The following is a 22,345-nucleotide window of genomic DNA, read 5'->3' as shown; positions in this document are numbered from 1 at the left end:
AATGTCAATACCTGTAGCAAATAAAATATGCATAAATCAAAACTCTCCTCCCAGGGCAAAGCTGGAGCACCACCTTCTCCCCCCACAGAATCATTAAGGATGAAAGGCAGAAGCAGGTTGGGGTAGCTGAAGACCCAGGGAATCCATGGGTTTCCCCTGGTGGGCTTGGGGTGGGGGCTGCAATTGCTCCCTGCCATCAGGGCTTGATGGGGTGTCAGCCGAATCTAAGGACAGATCCAAATCTGGTTATGCTGTCAAGCCTCCTTAGTGTAATTTCAAGTTTTGTGCTCTGCTTTTACAAGGCACAACCCGCCTCCTCCCCCCAGCAGCCCCTCCTCCGCATGGGAATAAAAAAAATCCTGAAAAATGGATCGGAAGCTTCTCCTCTTGTTTTAGGTAAGGGCTGAGAATGCAGGGCCATTCCTGACAGGCTCACAATACTTTCCTTGCCTTTATTTCATGCTGGAGAAAATAGCCACAGGGTTTTCGCTCTCATTTTCTTTTCTCTGAAAAGGGAAGGAACAAATGAAACGAAGTTCACGAGAAGAGCAATCCATTTAATCCGAGGCAAGCGATGGGAGGGTGCGGATTTGGGGGGGAGGGTAGCGCTCTTTCCCTCTGCATTCTATTCTACCAATTAATTATTTAGTTACATGCTGTCTGTTATGATGAGAGGTAATTAGAGGTAATTAGCTGGAAAAAAAATGGAAGGTGGGAAAACTGCCAGTTGGTTATGAAAGCCGAGATTCAGAGCTTCCTTTATCACCTTCCAGGGAGGGCGGAGTTTGAGAGGTCTCCTGGGGAAGCAGCAGGAGAAGCAGCCACCCCTTCCCAGCCACCTTCTCTGTCATCCTTCTGCTCCCCAGTTCAGACACCAAGAAGCTGCTCTGTGGCTCTGCAACTCAATGCAACTGGCCCTTTGGGGTGCCAGTCATAGAGTCCTAGGGCTGGAAGGGACCTTGGAGGTCTTCTAGTTCAACCCCCTGCCCAAGGCAGAAATCTTTATTCCACTCTGGACAAATGGTTGTCCAACCGTTTCTTGAAAACCTCCAGTGGTGGAGCACCCACAGCTACAGGAGGCAAGCTATCCTGTTGTCTAAGTGTTCTCACTGTCAGGAAATTCCTCCTTATTTCCAGGTTGGGTCTCCCTTTGACGAGCTTCCAGGCTTTGCTTCTTGTCCTGCCCTCAGATGCTTTGGACATTAAATCAATACCCTCTTCCCATGACAGCCCTTCAAGTCCTGGAAGACTGCTATCCTGTCTCCCCTGAACCTTCCCTTCATTAGCTGGACATAGGTAGTTACCTCAAAAAATAATTGAACAGATTAACAGAGTTGGAAGGGACCTTGGCTTGTAAAGTCATCTAATTGTATGGTTTAGCCTCCAGGCCCCATTGTTGCTCTTCCCTCCACTCTTTCTAGGGCCTCAGCAACTTTTCTGTATTGTGACCAGAACAAGCTTCCTCTAGGACAGTGGTCGGCAAGCCGTGGCTCGTGAGCCACATGCGGCTCTTTACACACTTTAATGTGGCTCTTCTGTGTGCCGGGCGCCCGCTCCCCTCCCTCCTCTCGGGCACTTCAAAACAAGCGCCCCTTTCCCTTTTTTCTTTTCGACCCACAATGATTAGGGAGGATCCTGAAGTCAGGCGGGGACGAGAAGCGAGGAGGCAGAAAAAGAAACGGAGGCTAAGGAGCTTTGCCCCCGCCTCCTCCCAGCAAAAATCTAACCGGGGAGCTGGGCGGTCAGTAGCAAATTAGCCGATCACGCTGCGTGATCAGCTAATTTGCTACTGCCCGCCAGCTCCCTGATAAGATTTTTGTGGGTGGGGGGGAGAAGCTCCTTGGCCTCCGTCTCTTTTTCTCCCTCCTCGCTTCTTGGGGCTCCACCAATGGGGGAGCAAGGCCCGCCCAGCGCCAGGCTTTGGGCTAACACAGAGGTCTGCAAAGTTGGCTGTTTTAAGACTGGTGGACTTCAATTCTCAGAATTCTGGGAGTTGAAGTCCACCAGTCTTAAGAGCCAATTTTGCAGATCCCTGCCTGGGCTAATATGATTGATGCCCTTGGTGGACTTCAATTCTCAGAATTCTGGGAGTTGAAGTCCACAAGTCTTCAAGCTGTCAGGTTTGAGGACCCTGGTTTTTTTTCTAAAGGGTTAGGGGTGCAAGGGTCTTGCAACTTGACAGCTTTAAGACTTGCATGCTTCAATGCCAGAGTTCCTGAGCCAACATGACTGGAGGAGGAATTCTGGGAGTTGAAGTCCACAAGTCTTAAAGCTGTCAGGTTTGAAGACCCCTTGGGGTTTTTTTCCTAAAGGGTTAGGGATGCAAGGATCTTGTAACTTGACAGCTTTAAGACTTGCGTGCTTCAAATGCCAGAGTTTATTGAAACTAAAAACAGTGTACCATCCTATGTATTTTCGGTTTTAAAAATGTGGCTCTCAAAATAAATTTCAATCGTGGTTTTGGCGAGATTTGGCTCAGTTGAAAAAAAAGGTTGCCCACCACTGCTCTAGGACATGACCATGCTGAGCCCAAGGGAGGGGTCAAGCATGTCATCAGTCTGGAGTCAGCTTCCTGCTCACAAGAGATCTAAGTCCAGCCCTCCTTGAATCCCATTGACTCTTCTCTACCTCCAATTCTATTTCACCGTTAGTAGTTCAGATCTTGTAATGGAGTCTGTTAGCATGCAATAAACCTGCAGTCATTTGAACCGCCTTGTTTCTTGATTTTTTTTGCCCCTAGAACTTCTCCCTTCAGCTTGGCTGCCTCTCAGTCAAAAAGAGGGCAGGGCTGGATGGACCTCTGGCTGTCATCCTCCACTGCTTGAAGGCAAAACCGCCAGAGGCTCTGTGGCAAATCAAGTCCGAAGCCCCAACCGCTGCCTTCCACCAAGGAGGACGCCGTGACCGAGCCAGGCGGTTTCCACGTCCCCCTCCGTAAAGTGGCCCTCGTGGGACTCCTGGATATGCTGCGTGCTTCAAGGTGCCGTTGATCTGTGCAAGGAACGCTATCAATGGGCCCAAACGGAGAGGCTGCGGCGGCGGAGGCCGACTCCATTAAGCCTGCCGGAGTTGCTGCGTCTGACGCATAAAACTAGTCCTAACTCAAAGGCATCAAATGAGCCCCGCGGCTTTTCAAGCCGGCTCCCCCGCCAGCGAAGCCGGCGACTGCCGTCTCGCTTCCTGCCCCGCGATGCAGCCCGCAATCAATGGCTGCTTTCGCCGGAGAAGGGGAAGAAACGCTTCGGGAACATCAAGGCGGCAGCCTCTCCCTTTCAAGCGCAGGCGGCGCTCCGGCCCCGCAGCCCCCGAGCGGCGTCTGTCTACCTGGGGAAGGGGAGGCCCAGCCCTCCTTACCGGGCGGGGGCAGGGGGGCTTTTGAACTTGCCATTGATTCATCCTCCAGCGCCGCGGCTGAGCATCATTAAAAATAATAGATGCGCCCGACCTTGCCAGCGGCCCCGCGGCTCTCCGTGCCGAGCTAAGTGGCTGCTCTGGGCCGAGAGGGGCGGAGGGGAGGGGGCGGGGAGGGGGAGTTGCTGGAGGAGTCGCTCACTATGGGGAGGCAGTCAGCGTCTCTCTCTCCCCCCCCCCCCCATTCAGGGGTTCTTGGAAGAGCCCAAACTGCGCTGGAGGAGGGTTGCCCCCAAACCCGCTCTCCTCCAAGGCTGGGAAAAAGCAGGGCAGGAGTAGTTTAGGTGAGCTGGGGGAGGGGAGGAGTGGGGAGGGGGATGCACTGAGTTCTCATCTGTGAGCATTTTTTGAACCAATCAAAATGCAGGTATCCTTTGAAAATCACACTTCTTTGAATTTTGCCGTGTAGTGTGCCTCTGGGAAGAAAAATGGCTCTTAGAAAGGAGGCTGCACAAAACGCACCTCCACACACACATATTCTCTCTCTGTGCGTGTAATGCAAATGGCCCTTGGCTAAACTGCTTTACTGTCCTGGGGCTTGTTTCGGGTTTTTCAGGACAACTTTGCAGGTTGCAGTGAAAAAGGAGAATTAGGAAAGGGAGGAAGGGGGGGGGGGAGGTAGAATGTGTGTCTCTGTATTTATAATCTCCATGGACAAGACTGCTCCCCTAACTCAAAACTGACCTTGGGGTACCTTCAAGTAAGACAATACTTAGAAAAACCAAACCAAATACTATAAACCAAAAAAAGGGCATGTAACAAACAAAAATAAATACCAAGTGGCCACATCACTAATTCTCTCCAAAAATCTGGAGGGAAAAAAATCCATTTAGAAAGAATATATGTCTAAAGGCTTGCAGTTCATGGCAATTTGATGTTCTAGCAATGCTATTCCAGCCTTGAACAGATCACATGACTAGGGATCCACTCCCTGATACCAATGAAAATGCCTCAAAGTCCACCAAAATCCCCCCAGGCTCTGTGTCATTGGAAGACTGTCAGTTGATCTCCCTTGCTCTCCACCACTGCCAATTCAACTTTACTTTGCTCCTGAAATTCAGTGCAATGTAGACCTTCTCAAAATCCATCCAAACTTCTCAAAGCAAAACTAAACTGCCTGCAAAGGCCAATTTCCCAGCAACAATTGACTCTCCCTCACATGCTACCATGACAAACAAACGGATTGCTGCGTCACCTGCTGAATGCAGGATCCAGCGTGGAAGGAAAAAAAAGAGGATAATGGCTGACATGGGCTGAGAATTTTTGGAAGGTGATTGGGTAATATCCAGGCAGTTTCAAGGGCAGTTGTATCCTGAGCCTGCTTGTAAAAGGAGTCAATTCAGAGTTGGAAGGGAGGTCCTAGAGGTCTTCTACTCCAACCCCCTCCTCAAACAGGAGACCGTATACCATTCCAGATAAACGGATGTCCAGTCTCTTCTTAAAAACCACCAGTGATGGAGCTCCCACAACTTCTGGAGGGAAACCATTCCACTGCTTAATTGTTCTCACTGTCAGGAAGTTTCTCCTTAGTTCCTGATTGCTTCCCTCCTTATTAGCTTCCATCCATTGCTTGTCTAACCTTCTGGTGCTTTGGAAAATAGGTTCACCTCCTCTTCTCCTCAAATGTTGGAGCACTGCTATCCTGTCTCCCCTAGTTTTCTCTTAATTAGACTACACAATTCCTGCAACCATTCTTCATATGTTTTAGCCCCCAGTTCCCTTGCATAATTACAGAGAATCCGTTTCAGTAAGGATTACGATCTGGACATAGGAAAGAAACAATGGTCCAAGTGGACAGATCCATCAGTCAATAATCACAAGCTTGGTTCTTTCCTCCAGCCTATGTTCAGATTAAACCTGGCAAATAAATATTACTGTTGAAAAATAAACATCTTGGCTTCCAGGAAACTTTAGTTGGTGTTAGCTCTAAATGAAATTGCATTCATCTTGACAGCTGGTGTGTGACTCCCAGCTTCTGCTTCTCAGCAGATAGAGGCATTGGCTAGATCAGAGTCCCCAAACGTGGCAACTTCAACCTGGAGTTGAAGTCCACAAGTCTTAAAGTTGCCAAGTTTGAAGACCTCTGGGCTAGATAGTAGCTTTTGGTCAGGTTCAGTTGGAGTCCCTGTCACTAACTGGGTAAGAAGACCTTGATGAGATTTCCTTACACAGATTATTATGGGGTATGTCAACAAAGGTCTCACTTATCCAGGTAAAATTGTCTGAAGGTTGAATCGTGACAACTGATAAAATTAGTCCAGCTGCTATGATTCAACTTTCGTACTTTGTGTGGAATAGTTTTTGAAGATGACAAAAAACAATGGGTGGAAAGTTATCTAGGAGAGAAGCAATCTGGAATTAAGTGCCCCAACACTGGAAGTCTTTAAGAGGATGTTGGATAGCCATCTGTCTGAAACGGTATAGGGTTTCCTGCCTAGGCAGGGGGTTGGACTAGAAGACCTCCAAGGTCCCTTCCAACTCTACTATTGTATTGTATTGTATTGTATTGTATTGTATTATAGAAGCTTCCTAAGAGTGGGGACAATTAACAGCTTGCCTTTAGATATTGTGGGAGCTCCATCACTGGAGGTTTTTAAGAAGAGAGTAGACAGTCACTTGTCTGAAATGGTACAGGGTCTCCTGCTTGAGCAGGGAGTTGGACTAGAAGACCTCCAAGGTCCCTTCCAGCTCTATTCTGATTTTGATTGACTGGGAAACCACATTTGATAAAGAGGACATTCCAATGACCAGGTTGCTGACAGCTGGAAAATGCTATCATAGAATAATTATTTTTCATTTGTTGCCCTAGTTGCCAGTAGGAATCAATTCAAAATGCCCCCCACGGTGTAGAACTAGGGTACATTAGGATTTTTAAAATTATCTAAGGGGGGTATTCAAACTCCTGACTCCATAAGAGGTAAGAGGTGATGAGGCCAGAAGATCATTTTTCTTGGCAAACTCTGCTAACTCTCTGCGCTTGCTTGTTTTCTTGCAGATGTTTCATTACCCAAACTAGGTAAGATCATCATCAGTGCTAGTTGATTGGCCTGATGATGCTACCTGGTTTGGATAATAAAATGTCTGCAAGAAAACAAGCAAGCTCAGAGAGAACCCAGGACCCTCATTTCAGCCCTGAGCTACAAACATTCTCCTTTATCTGGAAGCTCTTTACTTTAAACAAGCCTTCAAGCAGGTTCCCGGTTGATGATGCCGTTGTGTTTATTTGGTTTGATGGTTGTTGCAAGGGAGGTGAAGCTTTACTGGGTTTTGTATTTGGGTTTTCACTTCTGCCCAGAGTCACCGTGAGTGAGTTGGGTGACCACATTCATTTTCTTAATAAATAAATATTGTAGGTGAACATGTCCCATAAATAGAACAACCAACAGTATTTTTTAATGTTCGGAGGAGGTGAGTCCAGACTCCAAACCGAGGAATTTCTGCTGTGGGTGGGGTGGGTGGGGGGGAGGGTAAGTCTGCGTGGTTGGCTTTCTGTTTTTGTCGAGTTGTACATCAGGAAAAAAAATCCCAGCTTTCTTTATCTTTACTATATTCCTTACAAGTTGCACTGGCGTTGGAAAAAGAATTTTTAATTTTATATTTTTAAAATGAAACCGGGGAATGGCCTTTGTCTCAAGAAATATGCAGTTTAACCTTGATGGTTCCTCCTGTTTACATTTCCAACAGCAAAGGATATCCTCTCCTTATTTAACAGAATAACAGAGTTGGAAGAGACCATGGAGGTCTTCTAGTCCAACCCCCTGATCAAGCAGGAGACTCTATACCATTTCGGACAAATGGTTCTCCAACGTCTTCTTGAAAATCTCCAAGGGTGATGGAGCACCCACAGTTCCTGAAGACACGCCGTTCCACTGGTTAATTGCTCTTTCAGGAAATTTCTTCTTAGTTCTAGATTGGATGGAGAATAGGTTACCCTCCTCTTCTTTGTTGCAGCCACTCAAACATCTTGAGATTTTAGCATCTCAAGACGCTGAGACTCTGGAAAGAGTGCAGAAAAGAGCAAGAAAGATGATTAGGGGTCTGGAGGCTTTTAAAAAAAAACATATGGTACGTGTTGGCCAGGGTGGGTGGCTGCCGTACCTGCAGGACGCCTGAATTCCAGTAGGCAACCAGGGGAGACTTCTTTCTTGTCCCTACATGGTTTATTTGCTCATGGGAATCAAGTCGCCGACCTCAGCGGTGTGCAGGCCCAGCGTCTTACCGCGTGATCCAGTGTGGAGGCTAAAACACATAAACAGCAGTTACAGGTATGTCTAGTCTAGTGAAAAGGAGGACCAGAGGTGACAGGATAGCAGCGTTCCAATATTTGAAAGCCTGCCATAAAGAAGAGGGGGGGGGTCAACCTATTCTCCAAAGCACCTGAGGGCAGGACAAGAAGTAGTGGATGGAAACTAATCAAGAAGAGAAGCAGCCTAAAACTAGGGAGAAATTTCCTGACAGAACAATTAACCAGTGGAATGGTTTGCCTTCAGAAGTTGTGGATGCTCCATCACTGGAGGCTTTTAAGAAGAGATTGGACAATCAGTTGTCTGGTATAGGGTCTCCTGGTTGAGGAGAGGGTTGGATTAGAAGACCTCCAAGATCCCTTCCAGTTCTGTTATTCTGTTAAGTATTGGAACAGTGCTATCAAGTAACCCCTGGCCCTTCTATTCATTAAAGTAGACATACCCAATTCCTGCACAGTTCTTTGTATGTTTTAGCTTCCAGTTGCCTAATCTTCTTGGTGACTGTTCTCCGCACTCTTTTTAGAGTATCAGCATCTTTTCCTTATTCTGTTCTCTTATTTTGTTCAAAATCAAGCCTAATCAAGAGCTGGAGTCTCCAAAGCTTTGTGGAGGGTCTACTTAGTCCAATAAAAATATTCCCTTTCTGTCTATTTTGCCCTTAATTTCTAGCATATTAACCTTCCTATATGTCTGTTTGTAACTGACAGGCCCCTGGAGATGCACCTGGGAAAAGTTTAGCAAGTTCAGTGCATTTTAATTAATGCACCTGCAGACCATAGAGCGCATAGAAAAGGAGCTTCTCCCCAAAATGGGTAGTTGAGGACATTCACCATTACAAACCAGGGCCAGGAAGTCAGAGGAGCAGCTGGTTAAGAGGTTGGGTTGGTTCCTTTTCTTTCTGGCTTTCTGGCTTTAGCCGCTCCATTCTGAATAGCAAAGGAGCAGAGCTCTAATCCAGTCATTACAATGCTTCTTAAAAAGAGATTAGGGGATTTAGTTTGTCAATGGATTTCATAGCTGCTCAGCATAATTGGGACTTCCTCTTGGGAGCAGCCTCTTGGTTGTTGGAAGCAGTTTAACTCAATTTGCACCAAAGCAGGATGTGCTTCCAATGGGGATGATACCCCTCCCCTCTGGTCACCAGTCCCAGTTCTCTGCAACCTTTGCCCACCCCCCTTGGGCAGGGGCTGCTTGTAGAATCTTCTTCTGTGGGAAAGCAGTCGATTTGTGACGTGAAGGGTGCAGGGGCAAATCTGGTGGACACGGCCAAGTCTCCTCCTGCTTTGGGAATGGCGATTCCTGGTTGGTGGGCAGGGCAGCTTTTCAGGAAGAAGAAGAAGAAGCATCTTCAGAGACTGAGACAATCTCTCCCAAAGAGAATTGTTTCTACAGTGCGTTCTCAGCATTGCACTATGGAATGTTGTTTCAGGAAGGGAAGGGCAAGGGAGACAAAGGAAGAGGCGCAGCTGCTTGGATGCATCAAACTTAACCATGATTTGGCTTAGCCAAAAGCAAATAGACCAACGTCTCGCCTGGACTACTGTAACACTCTCTACATGGGGCTTCCCTTGAAATGCACCCGGAGGCTACAGTTGGTCCAGAACGCAGCCGCGCGGGTAATTATGGGGAGTACTAGGTACTCCCATGTGACACCTTTCCTGCGCGAGCTGCACTGGCTTCCTGTGGTCTATCGGGTGCGTTTCAAGGTTTTGATAACTATCTTTAAAGCGCTCCATGGCTCAGGACCTAGTTACTTGCGGGATCGTATTCTGCCCCATACATCCCTGCGACCAATTCGCTCGCACAGAGAGGGACTCCTCCAGGTGCCGTCCACCAGACAGTGTCGAGGGGCGGCGCCTAGGAGTAGAGCCTTCTCTGTGGCGGGCCCAGCCCTGTGGAATGACCTCCCTCCGGATATTAGGACTACGTCTGACCTCCGCTCCTTCCGAGTTAAGCTCAAGACCCACCTATTCCAAGTAGCTGGCCTGGCTCAACCATGATCTAACTATATCGCTCCTGACGGGTTTTTATTAGTGTAATTTAATTGAATTTATTTATTGGGGTTTTTAAATATTGTGATTTTTAATTGTTTTTTATCTATCAGCCTACCTCCTCCTTGTATACGTCTTATATACGTCTTTGTTATATGTATGTCCTGTCCAGATATGTATTTTATATGTTTTATTGTATGCCGCCCCGAGTCCTTCGGGAGAGGGTGCGGCTAAGAAATAAATATTCTATTCTATTCTATTCTAATTAGCACTCACACAAAGTCTGATTCTGGCTCTTGGGAATAGAATGTAATGTCTCCTTGGAGGAGTTACTAATTGTCCTTTCTGGACAACATAGCCACAATCTTCTAGCTATTTTTTTTTTTTGGGGGGGGGAGGTAGGATGGAAACAGGCATTTTATATCCATCCATATTTATAGACATCCACATATTCCATGATTGTTTGTGGTATTTTCATGACTATGTGCTCTTTGCTTGCTGACATTTTGAAAAGATTTCCAGTGTGCTGCTACTCATGACTTCTAAGCATTATCTCCCTTAAAGAACATTTGCAGTTCAGGGCTGACATGAGGGGTCCCCGGTGCTCTCTGAGCTTGGTTGCTTTCTGGCAGATGTTTCATTACCCAACCAGGTAATGTCATCAATGCTAGAAGAGAGTGGGGGTTGTGGAGAGGCAGAGGGGGAGGGGGAGGACTGTGGGATCTTTAGTGCTCTCTGAGCTTGGTTGGTTTATTTTTATTTATTTAGTTTGTCACTCAAGTACAAGATAACAGGAATAAAAATAAACATGAATAAGAATACAGGAAATGGGTACAAATAAATGGGGGACAATAGGGCAGGGAAGGTGGGCACGCTGGTTCCCCAAACTAAGCAACATCATAAGCGTAGAGTAAGGAAACATCAGCAAGAAAACAACCAAGCTCAGAGAGCAGATCGGGGGTGAAGTCCAGCAGGTTCTGACAGGTTCTGGAGAACCGGTAGCAGAAATTTTAGGTAGTTCAGAGAACCAGCAAATGCCACATCTGGCTGGCCCCAGAGTGCGGAGGGGAATGGAGATTTTGCAGTATCCTTCCCCTGCCACGCCCACCAAGCCACGCCCACAGAACCGGTACTAAAAAAAATGAATTTCACCACTGGAGGAGACCCCTTATTGTCTCCTTGCACAAGCAGAGGCAGGGATATAAAGGGCTTTTTTCAGAAGCTGTTGTATGTGGGACCTTTCAGCTGCCCATCTATGTGGTGGGTGACATCTTGATGACAGAGGCCACTCCTTCCCTTTGCTTTTTCTCCCTCCCTCCTTTTTCTTCCTTTCGCCCCTTCCCACCCCTCCTTGCCGCCCCCCTCAATACAGCTTCTCCAGCCCCTCTGTCTTCCCCTGCCCTACCCTGGTTTTTATAACGAGGTACCAACTGCATCTCCGTCTTGCAAAATGCTTTTGTCAGAAGATCCGGAAAAGGCATTAAGAGGATGGACTGAGTGGAATTGGTAAGGGTCAGGCTAAGAGGCAGAAGTACTAGATTTTTATTAACAGAGAAAGGAGTTTCAGTCTGAAACTGATCCCCCTGTCCATCCACTTATTATTACAGGTTTTGTATTCTCCAAAGATTAAAAAATCATGGCCCCGTTCCAGGAAAGGAGCTACAGCATCAAATGCCTGCCTGCCTCTTCAATATATAATCCCTTTCCTTTAAATATTGATTCTTCTTTTTTAATCAAAGAAGGGAAAGGGGAAAAAAGGCGCAGAGAAGCGTTCTTCTCCCAAAAGCTAAGACCCAGCATGGAGAAAAGAGATGAATCTCTAACCGTGCTAAAATTAAATAGTCGGAGGGAAAAGGTGCAATTTCCCCTTGAGATCAGGGAATGGAAGGGAACTGGGAGGGCCGGCAACAAAAGAAAGAAAGTGTTTTCTGGTGCAACGGTTGCAGGAGCCGCTGCCTCTTGTTGGGGCTTGGCCTGAGAGGGGGGGGTCTCTTTTTCTTTTAAAGAAAGGCTACCCCCCCCTCCAGTGCGGGACATGCACAGCAGAAACACAGCACGTCAAAGGACCCAGTCAAAATGAGACAGAATAACAAAATATTGGAGGTCTTCTAGTCCAACCCCCTGCCCAAGTAGGAGACCCTTATACCAGCAGTGTACCAGCTGGCTGGAGAATTCTGGGAGTTGAAGTCCACAAGTCTTAAAAGTTGCCAAGTTTGAAGACTTCTGCCCTAGACCATTTCAGACCAATCCTTTTCTAACCTCTTCTTGAAAGCTTCCAGTGATGGAGCACCCAGCAGCTTCAGTTAGTTCCACTGGTTACTGTCAGGAAGCTTCTCCTTAGTTCTAGGTTGGGTCTCTCCTTGATTTTTATGGAAAGATTACAAGTCTCAAAGCACTTCTCCCCTCCTGTGCTTCCAGAAAACAATGGAGGGTTCAGCGTGAGATGCGGCCCATGCCTCTTCCTCAGATTCCCCAAAGGAATAACCTGGGAGGAGATTCCTTTTGCATGGCACTTTCCAAGGCCCTTCCTCCTGTCATTCTCACAGACCCTTAAAACAGCACAATAAAAACAAAAAACTTTTCAAATAAACCCCCAACAGAATATATGGGAAAAAATAATAGAGTCTTTTCCAGTTTAGTTCCTCATTATGTTATCGGTACATGGTGTAATTGTATTTTTGACTTATTTATTGAATTTACTGCACTGAAGGATCTCAGAGCTGGTTCTGATTGAAGCAGCAGCGCATAAGCCTGAGTAACCAGTAACCTTTGTGTTGCTTGCCATCTTGGAGTGAAAGTTGGGGCTTTGGCACTTTCTGTAGAGAAGTTGGGGTATGAGGCAGTGGTGAAATTCAATTTTTTGTACTACTGGTTCTGTGGGCGAGGCTTGGTGGGTGTGGCAGGGGAAGGATACTGCAAAATCTCCATTCCCACCCTACTCTGGGGCCAGCCAGAAGTGGCATTTGCCGGTTCTCTGAACTACTCAAAATTTATGCTACCGGTTCTGTAGAACTTGTCAGAACCTGCTGGATTTCACCCCTGGTATGAGGTGGCTCCACAGGAAACATAACTTCCTGTTCTGGTTTCCTTTTAGTTTTCACATTGGGTCTCCCAGCCAAGTTGGTTTTCCCTCTTTTCCTGTTTTTTTTTAATTAACACATTTTTATTAGTTTATCGAAGTATAAAATACAAACAAAAATGAAAATAATGGCAAAGTAAGGGAGGAAAGAGGAAAAAGGGTAGGGTAAAAGGGAAAATAAAAAAAGCATTGACTTCCAACTCTCTTTAATGCAGTAGTATAAGCTAATAATGTACAACTTTTTACTTTTGCATAGATTAGCAATTTCTATAGCAACAAACCTATTTAATCAGCACAGCCCAAAATCAAGGATTCAGGATTTATCTTCCATGCCAAGCACAAAGTCCAGAAGCGGTTTCCAAGTATCCCTTCTCCTTGTCTTGAGGAGCTTTGGAGTCTTGAATATTGTATCAGGCAAGAAGAAATGAAGTCAAAGGGCTCATGGAGAAGTATTTCAGTTGCTATCCGTTTTGGTGAATTAAGAGTTTGGGTGTGAGTTCCTTCATGAGATAGCATAGCTTCACAGGATAGCAAGTGTTCCAATATTTGAGGAGCTGCCACAAAGAAGAGGAAACATGTTTTCCTTTGGAAACCTATTTTCCAAAGCACCCAAGGGCAGGACAAGAAGCAATGGATGGAAACTAATCAAGGAGAGAAGCAACCTAAAATTAAGGAGAAATAATCTGACAGTGAGAAAAAATAATCGGTGGAACTGCTTGCCTCCAGAAATTGTGGGTACTCTAATACCAGAGGCTCTTAAGAAGCGATTGGGCAACCATTTATCCAAAATTGTACAGGGTCTCCTGTTTGAGCAGGCGGTTGGAGTAGAAGACCTCCAAGATCCCAGCCAACTCGGTTATTCTGTTCACATGACTTTGGGTCAGGCCTAGCCTTTCTTACAGGAGGGAAAGCCTCTGGGAAGGCTAGAATGCTTTTCAAATGAAAAGACCAAAGATCAGTGCAATAACTAAATCAATGCCAATATACATTGCCCACCCAGTTTCTGTGAAGCACACCACCATCCCTGAATATTTCAGAAAGAAAGCTTTGACAGCCAGGCTTCGGAGAAGTGCCCTGACTCTGCTTTCTTTTCCCGTCAGCCGGGCCTCAATCTTGCTATTCCTGGGGTCTCTCTGGCTTTTACTGTGATTCATCTCAGCCATTTTCCACCATGGGGGCTGAACGCAGATCCCTCCCTCTGATGGTTTCTCCCTCTGTCAGGTGGAGGCATCTCGGCTGAGTCTCATTAGGCTGGCCTCGCCTGGATGCTTTATTGATTTTTCCTCATTCTATTCATTACTAATCTCATCACAGTTTAGAGCCATTTGGAAAAATTTACAAGTAGAAATAAAGAACAGAGAAATAAAAAACTGTTCAAGGGGAGACATCTGTAAAGATGGAAGAAAGTTTCGTTGATTGCAAAGGACTTCTTGGAGTGGAGGAGGGAGATGTCCATGTCAGGAACTGGATTATTAGTTATTTGCTAAATGATACAGACCATAAAACTAATTGCTATTGGGAAAATATTGATAAGGGGGCCAAAATAAAATTTATGGTTCAGTTTAAGTTTCTGGTTTAATTTAGTTATCCTTCGTGTAAAATGGGGCACGATGGCTCAGTGGTTAAAGATGCTGAACTCGACAGCTGGAGAGCTGACAGCCCAGGTTTGAGACCCAAGCTCAAATGAGGTGGGCTCCTGTTCTTTGCCCCCCCCTCCTGCCCACCTAGCAGTTTGAAAGCATGCAAATGTGAGTAGATTAATAGGTACCACTTCGGTGGGAAGGTAACAGCATTCTATGCATTTTTGGTATATGGTTATGCTGACCACATGACCACAGAAATGTCTTTGGACAATGCTGGCTCCCTTGGGCAAGAAATGGAGATGAGCACTGTGACCTAGGCAAAGGTGGTACTCAGCAGGTTCTGACCAGTTCTGGAGAACCAGTAGTGGAAACTTTGAATAGTTTGGAGAACTGGTGAATACCACCTCTGACTGGCCCCACCCTCATCTATTCTCTGCCTCCAGAGTCCCAGCTAATCGGGAGAGAATGGAGGTTTTGCAGTATCCTTCCACTGCCACGCCCACAGAATCAGTGGTAAAAAAAAAATGAATCCCACCACTGGACCTAGAGCGACACACAACTGACAGGGAAATTTTTAGCTTTTAATGTAAAAAGGCTGCAAGATTTTTTAAAAAATATGCAATTTTAGGACTGTCTTGCCCAAGTGAAGGTTACAAAAGAGATTCAAGGCTCCAGCTGCATACAGCTGGAAAGGGGAAGGGTTTTTTTTTAAGGGTGGATTTTTGAAGAGACAGCCAGGTGGAGCCAAACCATATAGATGTATTTTATTTTAATCTGGTCAAATCTAGCCAGGTCAAGATGGCTTCTAATGTTACTTAAAGTATAACAATTTGTAAAAGGAGTATGAAATTCCTGCCACATTTAAGGTGTGCCATCTCTCCCTCCACCTTCATCGTTTTCAGAGAAGCAAAATAAAGTTCGGATGCAAAATGCAGAATATCTGTTGTTTCCTCTGGAAAGACCTGGAATTTGTTATCTACATGCTCCTTCCCAATTTATGAAAAACTGGGTCAAAATTAATGAGAATTTCAACCTGTTCAGACCTCTCCCTCTCCGTATCTAAGCAGGTTGTGGTTGCATCAAGAGGCCTTTGCTTGCAAACCGGCACTTGGTGCTTCACAGAGTTACACAAACCCATCTGCACTGGCAGCCCCTGGTTTGATGGGGAATTTGCACGAAGACAGCAGGTTGTAAGGGGAGGGGTTTACCCAATGCAGAGGATGGGTATCTATTTGGGACGGTGCACTGAGAGTAGCAGATGCCCAGGATCTACATCAGACACGGAAGGCTGCTGGTGCTCTTTGCAGATGCCTTCCTTTGTCTTTCTTGCTATTAAAACATAATATTGTCAGGAGGCACTGCCTCTGTAAGTGCAGTATTCATTATTATCTTTCCTTGTAAAACATGATTCATTGCTACGGCAAAAGCTTTCTTGTCCCCAAGTAATGCATATATGTAATACATGGTTCCTGACATCAGTGAGGCGTTTTAACATGCAAGAGAGAAAGAATATGGTTGCCAAGGGGAATAGAGGCCCTTTGGCCAGATAAAGGAGAAAGGGATTGTCCAAGCCAAAACTGCATATGGGAACAAAAGGAGATTTGACAGCTGGAAGAAAAGTGACTTAAAGAACTTTAAAAGGTCACAGAACAGAAGAGGAATAGGAGCTGCAGGGGATCTTGGAGGTCTTCTAGTCCAACCCCTTGCTCAAGCAGGAGACCATATACTATTCCAGACAAGTGGCTGTCCAGTTTCTTCTTAAAAGTCTCCAGTGATGGAGCACCCACAACTTCTGGACGCAACTTTCTGTTCCACTGGTTAATTGTCCTCACTGTCAGGAAATCTCCCTTAGTTCTAGACAGGGCCTCTCTTTGATAGGTTTTCACCTGTTGCTCTTTGTCCTCCCTTCATGTACTTTGGATAATAGGTTGAGCCCCCCCCTCCTCTTTGTGGCCCTCAAATACTGGAATTCTGCTATCCTGCTGCCCCGGTCCTTCTTTTCACTAGACCAGGCTTATCCATTACCAATTCCTGCAACTGTTCTTCATACGTCCCAAAGGTGCTTTTTCAGGAGGCAACTGGACTTCCTTTTTTCTTTTGAAGATATTTCGCTTCTCATCCAAGAAGCTTCTTCAGCTCTAACTGGATTGTGGGGGATGGAAGGGTTTATACTCCTTGCAGGGAGCTGGTCATCTGCATCCTTTTAGAGCAGAGGTGTCAAACTGTTTTTTCAAGGGCCGGATCAGCATTGTAATTCTCCGTGGACTGGAGGGAGCCCCGTATCAGTGGTGGGTTCCAGGTCCCATCGCAACTGGTACTCTGTGATGGGGCCGGGTGTCCACCTCAGGCACGTGCGCTGCATACGCATGCACACCCGCCACCCTGCGACGCTTCAGCTGCTTGGCAGAGGTTGCGCAGGCGCCGCACGCTGCGCACACATGTGCAAATAGCCCAGTTGGCTTAAATACAGGTAAGGAACATGGGCGGGCCCTCCAAAACACCATTCCAGTATGGTGGCTGTTGCTCCCAGCTGCCACCGGTACGCCTGTACCAGGGCGTACCGCCTGGAACCCACCACTGGCCCGGATGCCTCCTGCAGCCCCCTGCCAGCCAAATTGGGGTGCAGGGGGTGCGTGAGCAGCTGCCATGTGCCCAATTTTCACCCTCCATGGCCTCCTGCAGCCCTCTGCTGGCCCTTTTCAGGCCCACTTTCGGCCAGCAGAGGGCTGCAGGAGGCCATGGTGAAAATGAGGTGCATAGGGCCCATTTTCGCCAACAGAGGCACTGCAGGAAGCCAGGACTGCATTGGCTTTTTGGTGGTTGCAGCAGAGGGCTGCGAAAATGATGGAAGCTGGGGTGATGTCAACCTAGACTGGGCAGGAGTGACATCCTGAATCCCAAGGACAACAGAGGGTTACTGTTAGATACTTGCTCTAACTTCATTGGTTTCCACCAAGATCCTCTGTTGCGGCGGGAACAGAGGTTTAATCCTATTGGTCGAAGGGTCTGACGGCTCCCTATAAAAGGGCTGCTGTCAGACTCAACCTTCGCTGGTGTGTTCTCACTTGTTGTACTTAATAAAGAGCTGTTGTTACCGTTAAGCCTGTGTGTGACTATCCATTACCCAATCTAACAGTTACCCTAGCTCAGGGGCTGGGGAATTGTGGACAAACTCTCCCCTTTTGTCCAGCGTTCCTGACATGGTGGGCATCCACTTCCCATTTTCAATTGTGTGTTGCAAGTGCAGAAGGAAGCTCTTCACCGCAGCTTGACAATTGTGCAATCAAGCATCACCAGGTTGGTGGCAAATGACAGCTTATGGGCACCAATGAAATAAACTCTCCCCAGTATTTAAAATAAATAAGAAAAAGAAATCTTGCCTTGTCAGGGGAGAATGGCAGGCTGCTTGATGCCTTTCGCCTCCATCCCGCCTTCCCTATTTTGTGACAATTCAAATTGAGTTTTCCATCAGAAAGGCTTCGTGGGAGTCTCGCTTGTAGCCAAGCTTTTCGCAATCAGCAGAGGAGGAATTCAGGCTGAAAGAGAGACGACGACAGTAATGACAGTGACGGTGACAGAGAGATGGGGCCATTTTCTCTAGCAGAAGCCCAGACCTGCTTCCACAAGGGGGGGGGCGAGTTGGAAAAATCCAAACATCCAAACCAGGGGTGGGTTGCTGCCGGCATTATTGCCGGTTCGCTGCACACACAATTTTATGCTTCGCATGCCTGCGCAGTTTCCCATGATGCCCTGGCCGGGGAAACGGTTCGGAGGCATGGCAGGCCTGGGTCGCTGCCAATTCCATTGACCCAGGCTGGCAAACCACTACCAGTCCGAACCGGTAGGAACCCACCTCTGATCCAAATGTGACAGCATCTCAGTCTTTCTGGCGCTCAAGAAATTAGCTGCAGAAGGTAATTTCCACAGGAAGGGATACAGTGGTGGGATTCAGCCAGTTTGCACCGTTTGTTAACTCCCGCCTAAAGATTCCAGTAGCTCACATACTCCTCAGGCGTTCCTGCTCGCATGTACTTAACCAAAGGAAGGGAAAAGAAAAAGAAGAAATAACCACATAGCCATTTCCTCAGCAGAAAAAACTCTAGCCCCGTGATGGCAAACCTATGACACACGTCCCAGAGATGGCATGCAGCGCTCTCTCTGTGGGCACACAAGCCATTGCCCCAGTGCAGCTCTGCCGCGCATGTGTGCGCCTCCCACCAGCCAACTGGTCTTCGGGTCTGTGCGTGCATATGCGGGGGGAGGGGCGCAGGCGAGGGCCCCCTGTGTGCATGCGTGGGGGGTCAGAGCATGTGTGGTGTGGTGTGTATGCAGGCGCAAGGGTGAGGTGCGTGTGGGGGGCTGCACACTCATGTGTGGGGGCGGGGCGCATGTGTGCAGGCCACATGCACCTTACATTTTATGGGTTTGGGCGCACTCGCATGCATTTGCGCATGTGTGCTTTGGGCACTCAGTCTGGAAAAGGTGAGCTGTTCCTGCTCTAGGGTGCCCCTGCACTTCCTCTCCCCTTGTGACAACTGTCTCTTCAGCCAAGGAGGTGCTGCTGCTCGTGGCTCCTTCTTTTCCTTCTCTGGTAATAAGAACAGTAAGAAGAATCTTCAGGCCCGAAGACAAGAGCCCACTCACAGCTATTCTAGGTAGAATTTCACACAAAGGAAGTGTCCTCGGCAAATGATATGGCCCCTTCTGGAGCTGCACATCGTACCCTGCACCACAAAACATGTGAAAGCCCATCTGCATGAACGAAGGCCCAAGATTTCCCCCTCCAAGTGGTACACTCGCCATGTTTTTGATGATGGTTCTGTGGGGTATCAAGGCTTCTCTCCTTCCCAGCTACTGGATAACTTTTCACTAGCACTGTTTGTTCAATGGAGGAAACTCTGATTTTGACTGTTCTGCTGCATTCTGACCCCTCTTCTTTCACACCGCTGCTTGGTTTGATTCATAGGACTTATATGGCTGCCCTTAGCATACAATGATTCTGGGCAGGGAGCAACAGGAACAAGGCCACCCTTCCCTCCAACACCAGACCAAACTGCCTCCCACCTTAATCCCCATCCTAGCCCAATGCTTGGAGAAGAGGCTAAAAGGGCAGGGGACCCTTGGATCTCAGGCGGGAGTCTTTCTCCCTCTCCCTCTATGTGTGTGTGTGCGTGTGTGTTGGGAAGATCGTTGGTTTTAGATTCTTTTCCTCAGATGGTTGATTATTTGCACTTGGATGGGCCAGTCCCTTCAACCGACGTTCAGACATGTGTCTTCTTTCATTGAGGTGAAATTGACAAGACTTCTGTCAGTTTTCTTTTCTAGTCCAAAAGGTTCCTCTGGGAAATGCCCAAATAGGGAGGCATCAAGTCTGAGGGAATCTGCCCTACCATTTGGTGGGCCTTTGCCCTGCCTGTCTTCTAAAGCTGCCTTCATTTCCAGCTGGTTGATGGGTGGGAGTCTCATGCATCTTAAGGCGGTGGTGCAGAAAAGTCCTTAATTGTTCACAACCAGAACATTCCACATTTCATAGATTTTATAGTAGGAGATGTTTTGCTGCCAAAAAGCACATCAACACTGCTCTTTTCACAAATGGTATCCTCCGCTAAGGAAAAGCAAGGGTCAATAAAGCCTTCTTACCATTTTAATTTGCAAGGAATACCTTTGCATGAGAATCTACAGTCTGAGATTTGACTGGAGGGATCACTGTCTGGAAAGTCTTAATATTTTCCAAAGCAACAAAATTACAATAACTTCTAAATGGGGAAAAAAATCCCACAATAACAACAACAACAATAATAATGGAATAATAATCCTAGTTCCAATCACTTTTGGCAGCCTTCATATGCTTAGAAATGCCTACAGCAGAGGTCTTCAAACTTAGCAAATTTAAGACTTGTGGACTTTGACTCCTAGAATTCTCCAGGCAACAAGGCTAGCTGGGGAATTCTGGGAGTTAAAGTCCACAAGTCTTAAAGTAGCCAAGGTTGGAAATCCCTGTACTTGCAAATTTCATTTCTTTTCGTTGAAAAATAAATAAGTTACTGTTATTAGTGTTTTCTTTTTGTTGGTCAATAAGAGATAAAAATCTTGTGTGGGCTCAAGGTCTGCAGTACATTTCTGATTTCGGATCAGATCAAAGTAGATGCTGGTTGGCTCAGGGCAAACTCCGAGAGGAACTAGCTTCTGATCACTCCTTCCATCTCAGCTTCCTTCTGCCTCTCCTGGCTATAATTTTTTCCTTTGCGTCTCCCCAGCACAGTGTCATTCTTTTATTTTTTTTGGTAAGACCTTGTGGAAATAATTTAACTTCTCTTTATAATGTCTTTTCAGTTAAATCAATCACCTAATCCAGGAAAGCTCTGATTTGTCTCTATCCTCCTGACTGCAGCTTGAGTTTAGTTTATTCTGATTCATTTTTTGGCTGGACCTGGATCATCCATTATTGAATTGTCATCAATCTGTCTGTTATGGCAGCCCAGAGTTACATTAGGAAGCCGGTTCCCAAGCATGACGCTGGAATGAAATTCTCTCAGCGTTTGGGATTTTGAAGAGCCTGTTTTGGGAACACGGGCTTGTAATCTGCATGTGTATTAGTCACTGTGGTAATTAGAAACTGTTAAGGCTGTTGAGGATTCCTGTAATGAACTCAAAACAAAATTAAAAAGAGGTTCCAAGGAGCATTTAACGTACAGCTATATTATTTAGTAATAGCCCTCCTCATGGGTCCTTTCAAGCAGATTAAAAGCAAACTTTGGAATGATCTGCCTGTGTCATTATTATCATTCTGAGCTGTGCTTCACAATTTTTTTGGAAACCCAATTTTAAATCCTGATTAGTCAAAATTGGATTCTGCAATGTACCCTCCCCTTGCAGGTGAGGATCTGAGCAGGGTGAGAAGGCGTAGCCACGGGGTAGTTATTTGCAGTTAAACAGTTTCCTTCCTCTCTTGACCGTATGCTCCATCTGTTCAGCCCTTTGAATCAGAGGAATCAGAGGGTACAGAGGACAGTGAAGAGCCTCTCTAGCCAGTATTTTACAACTCATCTTGGAGCAGGGACAGATGGGGATTGAGAGAGCTCTTTGCCATCCAGTGTGGTGCATGAAGTCCCTAAAGGTTAGCAATAAAGGATTGACACCTGTGGGGAAAAACTGTGGTTCAGGGAAAGCTGACCAGACTTCCTCTCTCTCCAGGAAAGGAGGAATATTTGATGGTTTTCTTTATAAGGGAAAAGATAGACTTTTTGAGGCAAGAAAAAGTACAGGTAGCTCTCACCGTAGAACCATAATTGAGCCCAGAATTATGGTAGTAAGTCATGGCAATTGTAAAGCAGATCACCTCGTGACTGGACTGGGCTTTATCCTGGTCATTAAGTGACCAGGTGGGTTATTAAGCAGACAGAGCCAAAGAACTGCCTGTGGAAGAGGGGCAAGCAGCTCCTCTCCACACACAGAATAACTGTGCAGAATAACAAAGTTGGAAGGAACCTTGGAGGTCTTCTAGTCTAACCCCCTGCACAAACAAGAGACCCATTTCGGATAAATGACTGTCCAATCCAGTGGTGGGTTGCAAGCGGTACGCTCCGGTACGGGTGTTCCGGAGGCAGCACGGAGGACCGGGTACTGTTCCGGTACGGTGCTCCGGAGGGCCCATGTGCCCGCCCGAGCTCCTTACCTGTGCTTTAAGCTTTTGGCGCTTCCACACACGTGCATGGCGCATATGGCGCCTGCGCAATGTTCCGCCGAGCAGCTGGAGCATCACGGAGGCTTGCGGAAGCGTCGCAAGCAAGTACTATGCATGCGCGCGCCGTGCGTGCATGTGAGTGATGCCGGGGCCATTCCAACCATACCAGTTGGAATGGAATCTGGAACCCACCCCTGGCCCAATCGCTTTTTTAAAACCTCCAGTGATAGAGCCCGGACAACTTCTGGAGAGAAGCCCTTCCATTAATTAATTGTTCTCACTGTCAGGAAATTTATTCTTACTTCTAGGTTGCTTCTTTCCTTGATTAGTTTCCATCCATTGCTCCTTTTCTG

The sequence above is a fragment of the Natrix helvetica genome, assembly GCF_964273705.1.
Source record: "Natrix helvetica genome assembly, chromosome: 9".
Taxonomy (NCBI): Eukaryota; Metazoa; Chordata; class Lepidosauria; order Squamata; family Natricidae; genus Natrix; species Natrix helvetica.
This window is presented reverse-complemented; position numbering follows the sequence as displayed.